Below are 6,000 nucleotides of genomic sequence, written 5' to 3'. Positions count from 1 at the left end.
AAACTCTATAAAAAATTCTATCATATTATGGTCACACTTCCCCAGAGGCCCATTTACTACAAAGTTATTAATTATCCCTCTCTCATTTCACAATACTAGCTCCAAAATAGCTTGATCCCTAGTTGGTTCCTCAAAATACTGATCTAGAAAACTATCTTGTATATATTATATGAACTAGTCCTCCACAATTAATGCAAATGTGGTTTACCCATGAAATCCCAATGATTGCTGTATTACCCTTGTTACATACACCTCTAATTTCCTGAATTCTCTCCTGCTCTACAATATAACTACCATTAAGAAACCTGTAAAAAGTCCCACGCATGTTTTCTGTTCTTTGCTGTTACTTAGCTCCACCCAAACTGATTGTTAATTTTCTGAACTACTCTCTACTGTCTTTATCCCATCCTTTATTATTATGGCTAACCCTCCTCCTTTGCCATTTTACCTATCTTTTGCAAAGTATCCTGGAATATTTAGCTCCCAGCCTTGATCATTTTGCAACCACATCTCCTTGATGGCAATTAAATCAAATCTGTTAATTTCTATTAATTACTGGTCACCAGAACCTCTGTAGATTGTAAGGGAAACTATTGAACAGCATAGGTTGCCTTATATGGTGGGTAGCCAATTAGGCCCATTAAAGGGACAAATGGAAGAGAGATGCAGCCGTTGGGATCTTCCCAACAGTGGCCTGGTCCCCCACAGAGGCTGCAACCCATTGTTTAACTTCAGCCGGCCTCCTTGCAGCAACCTGGGTGCTGCCCTTGATGCCTCCCTTTCTTCAGCCCAGAATAGACCCACGTTCACCCTCCACAATGATGGCTGACAGCTGTGACCATGCAGTATCTTTAATTTGACCTGGTGCTCCATTTTGAGGAAGTGTGTCTCCTGCCTGCCTCAGGAGTGCTCACCTCAAACGGTGGGGCTGCCAACTGGACATCATGGCGAACCCTCCCATTAGGCCCCCCTACTTCACTGGTCTCTCCCTTCCTGAATTGGATTGGGGCTCCCAGAGGTGGTTTCTTAATTGGCCACCTTTGAGAAGATCACGAGCAATGTCCAACCACAGCCACTTGAAGGTTCCAAAGCCAGGATTGAAGCTGCATCAGGATTGCGACCCAACCAATAAAATGCATCCCTGTATGTTAGGTAAAAATATTTATAATTTTGCAGTAACACTTTTCATAGGACATAGTATGTAAGCCAAATGGATGAGAGGTTTTACAGGTTTCTTAATGGTAGTTATATTGTAGAGCAGGAGAGAATTCAGGAAATGCAGGCAACATCCAGTCCAATTTAATTTTGTCTAAACCAAAGTACTGCAGCTGCTGTAGACCTGGAATTTCTCTCTCCACAGATACTGCCGGACCTGATGAGTAATTCCAGCATCTTCTTGAGTTTTGTTGGAGCTGCACCCATCCAGGCAAGCGGAGAGTATTCCATCATACTTCTGACTTGTAGATGGTCGTCAGGAGGTGAGTTACTCGCCCTGCAGGATTCCTAGCCTCTGACCTGCTCTTGTAGCTACAGTATTTATATGGCTGGTCCAATTCAGTTTCTAGTCAATGGTAACCCCCAGGATGTTGATAGTGGGGGAATTCAGCGATGGTAATGCTTTTGGATGTCAAGGGGTGATGGTTAGATTCTCTGTTGTTGGAGGTGGTCATTGCCTGGACCTTGTGTGGCACAAATGTTACTTGCCACTTGTCAGCCCAAGCCTGGATATTGTCCAGGTCTTGCTGCATTTGGACAAGGAATGCCATATGAGGAGTCACAAATGGTGCAGAAGTTTGTGTAATCATCAACAAACACCCCCGCTCTGACCTTATGATGGAGGGAAGGTCATTGAGGAAACAGCTGAAGATGGTTGGGCCTCAGACACTACCCTGAGGGGCTCCTGCAGTGATGTCCTGCAACTGAAATGATTGTCCTTCAACAACCACAACCATTTTCCTTGCGCTAGGTATGACTCCAACCAGTGGAAAGTTTTCCCCCGATTCCCATTGACTCCAGTTTTACTAGGGTTCCTTGATGCCACTTTCTGTCAAATGCTGCTTTGATGTCAAGGGCAGTCACTCTCACCTCACCTGTTCAGCTCTTTTGCCCATGTTTGAACCAAGGTTGTAATGAGGTCAGAAGCTGAGTGACCCTGACAGAGCATCAATGGGCAGGCTATTGCTAAGCAAGTGCCGCTTGATGGCACTGTTGATGACCCCTTCCATTACTTTACTGATGATGGAGAGTCCACCATCTGCCATAGGTGGGATTTGAACCCAGGTCCCTGGATTATTAGTCCAGTGACAATACCATTATGCCACCGCCTATCCAGAAAATTGTTGGATGGAAAGCATATTCAACATATTCCACGATTGACACTTCAGTTTATGACTGAAAGCTGCTGTTTAATTGGTAGTTAACAGCTGCAGTGATAAATGTTAATAGTGGGCATTAGCGCTGCATATGTCAACCGACAGTTATACCAGCCAAATGTGGCTACATTATAATTCATAGTGGAAAAACACAGCTTTAAGCAACAGCACTGAACAATGCTGTTCAAAATCTGTGCATAGTAAATTCTATTGTGACAAATAAATTCACAGCCCTGCTCATCTAACTCCAATCAGTACAACAAGAAAGGCATCTCTAATTATGCACAAATCCCTGGTTCATTTGAAGGAATGTCACAGAAGGGTAAATTTTCTGTTAACTGTGACCAGTGGCACAGGAACAGAATGATGAGGTGTGGTAGAATAATCAGTTACAGATCCATATATCTAGATCTCTATTACATTTGTGCTGAGTGCAGTCTTCTGGCTGGTCCTAAAGTGCTCTCAGCGGAAGTGTGCTGGAGCTCCCTTATAGAGGCTAAAAGATTGAATTAATGCACAGCATAGCTTTCCCTCATTTGACCATCTAGAGTAGACTGCAGGGAAGCTCCATGTGCAGTAGAGTTCTTCAAAGCAACAAAGGCTTTTTAGCCACTTTTTACTTTACAATTTCGCTGTACATTTTGGCTCTCATATTGGTTATTTTTGTAATTCTTCTGTATTTTCCATACTTAACTATTCTTCTCAGATAAGTTTCTGTGGAATCTAGAGGGTGAATTCTTATTTTATGGTAATTCACCGCAAAGCTAACTTAAGCACTCCTGAAAAAAAGGACGTGAAGAAGCAACTCTTCTATTAGAAACCTTCAAGGACAATTAAAATGCAACAACACTTCTAAGCACAAGCTACAGAATTCCATGGTGCTCAGCAAGTCTTTAAAGTTTGTGATGGAGTTTGGTTCTGAAGGCCACCATTACAGTGTTTTATGGTTTAAATGAACGAAGATAAAAGGAGGCATGCCAGGAGGATCAGCCATAACTAGATCCTGATTCCCATATTGGCTTTATTCCAGAATTGTATCTGCAGGATCTAGGATCCTACCTGGTAATGACCCAGAAGACTGGCACCTGGGTCAGTGGAAAGCCACTTTCAGAATTGTACTACTCATGAAAGAGGTACCCTGTACCATAAGTAATACATTACCACTGGCAGTTAAGGCCATCTCCTCCCTTAATTTCTCTACCTTCTCCTCCTCCCAGCTAAGCATAGGGATCAATTGCAGTATCAATTGATATGCTGTCTGTCATGAAAATATAATCATTTTCATAATGTTATTGGGATTTGTTGTAAAGTAGGAACAGTGGGGCCTGGATTGTGTGTGTGTGTGTGTGTGTGTGTGTGTATTAATTGAATTAAAGTCAGCTGGTCTGAAGGCTTTGATGTATCAGGAGAGAAGCTCGGTTTGAAGTGCTAAATAAATAAATATGGCTGAAGTTTTAGAATGTGTGGCCAGAATAAATTGAATTTCACAAGAGATGGTGAAATGTTACACTTAGCTAGAAGAAGCCAACCTGTTTATTTTTCCCAAAGCTTACTGATAAAATTGATACTATGAAAGATTTTTATTATTAAAAAGGTAAAGTCCAAAGACATACTGAAACAATAAAATTTGCATTCAAAGCGGAAAATATGTATAAAGGAGATAATGTTATGTGTAAGAAGAATACATTCTAAGATCTAACAAATATGAAAAGCCTCCAGTCTCTATGTACCAAGCTGCTGCCTATAGGAACGAAGATAAGAGAATTCACTATGAATATCCCTGTCCAGGGTATTGTGTGTTTTGCCTGGGTCTGTTAAAATCAATGTTGTTTTTACTGTTGCCTTAATGGGGGTATACCTGGGAGTCAGATTAATTAGGGGAGCTAGGAGTTATCATAGTAGTAGTTTGTGGACCTATGTATGTGCTTGAAATTATTTATTTTATTAATAGATGTTTAATTTAGTTTTGTAAAAAAAAAACTTAAAGACTCGGTAGGCTTATTACTACTGAATTCAAGGCATGAATCATGAAATAAGAATACGAATTGCAAAAAAGTTTTGGCAGTTGTTTCAAATTTCCCTCTGGGATTTGAGCAGCTTAGCATTTACCATCCACTGTGCCATAACAAAATTGGGGGATCTTTGCAGGATATATTTGAAATTCCTTGACTGGTTTGGAGTTGGTGAATGTTAAAGTTATGAGTACAAGAAGCATTTTAAATTCAAGAGTTGATGTGAGGTTTTTTTTTTTAACTGGTCAGCCTGCAATATGGCTTTGGCAGTGCTAAGACTTGTTTGGGAGTTGAAGCTATAACTTTGGTTGGTTTACAAAAGGTAAATAAAGCTAAGTTAATGGAATTGGCAGATAAGTTATAATTGGGATTACCTGCAGATGTAAGGAAATCAGACATAATTGAAGGTATAGCACTGCATTTAAAATTGGAATTAATACCCAGGAGACCGAGTTCGCCAATGAGTAGGTATTTGTAATGGGCTCAAATTCAGCTGCAAATGAAAAAATTGGAACTAGAGGCAGCAGAAAAAGATAAAGAACAGGCATTCCAAAGGGAACAGGCAAAAAAACAAGAGAGAGAAAGAAAACAAGAAAGGGCATTAGAAATGGCGATGTTAGAAAAGGAGGAAAGAGAAAAAGAGAGAGAGAATTCCAACTTAAAATACTGGCAGTTATAAAAGAGACAGCAGAAGGTGAGGAAGGACTTAGTTCCAGATCAGAACCCAGTGGGGGAATGTTTAAATTTGTACAAGCTCTTCCAAAGTTTGAAGAAAGAGATGTTGAAGCATTCTTTACTTCATTTGAGAAGATAGCTAAACAGATGAAATGGCCACTGAAAAACTGGACATTGTTGTTACAATCCAGGTTGGTGGGTAGAGCACATGAGGTTAATTCTTCACTGTCAGAAGAAATGTTGGTGAATTATAATGTGGTAAAAATGGCTATTTTGAGTGCATGTGAGTTGGTTCCTGAGGCATGCAGGCAGAAATGTAGGAATATGAGATAACAGTCTAGGCAAACTTATATTGAGTTTGAGAGAGTAAAACAAATTAATTTTGACCAGTGGATTTTTTTTTTTCTATTCATTCATGAGATGTGGGCTTTGCTGGCTAGGCAAGCATTTATTGCCTATCCCTAATTGCCCTTGAGAAAGTGGTGTGAGCTGCCTTCTTGAACTGCTGCAGTCCATGTGGTGTAGGTACACCCACGGTGCTTTAAGAAGGGAGTTGCAGGATTTTGACCCAGCGACAGTGAAGGAACGGCAATATATTTCCAAGTCAGGATAGTGAGTGACTTGGACGGGAACTTCCAGGTGGTGGTGTTCCCTTCTATCTGCTGCCCTGGTCCTTCTAGATGGTAGTGGTCATGGGTTTGGAAGGTGCTCTCAAAAGAGCCTTGGTAAGTTCTTGCAGGGCATTAAAGATAGAGATGACATATGCAGCTCTTAGAGAAGTAATTCTTTTGGAAGAATTTAAAGATTTAATTCCTTCGGTAGTGAGAACTCAAGTGAAGGAACAGAGGGTTGAAACGATAAGACAAGCAGCAGAGATAGCTGATGATTATGAGTTAGTTCATAGAGCTAAACCTTTTTATCATCACCCTTTTAAATCAGAG

The sequence above is a fragment of the Cetorhinus maximus genome, chromosome 20 (genome assembly GCF_964194155.1).
Source record: "Cetorhinus maximus chromosome 20, sCetMax3.hap1.1, whole genome shotgun sequence".
NCBI lineage: Eukaryota > Metazoa > Chordata > Chondrichthyes > Lamniformes > Cetorhinidae > Cetorhinus > Cetorhinus maximus.
The sequence above is the reverse complement of the archived record's forward strand: the minus strand, read 5'-3'. Positions refer to the sequence as shown.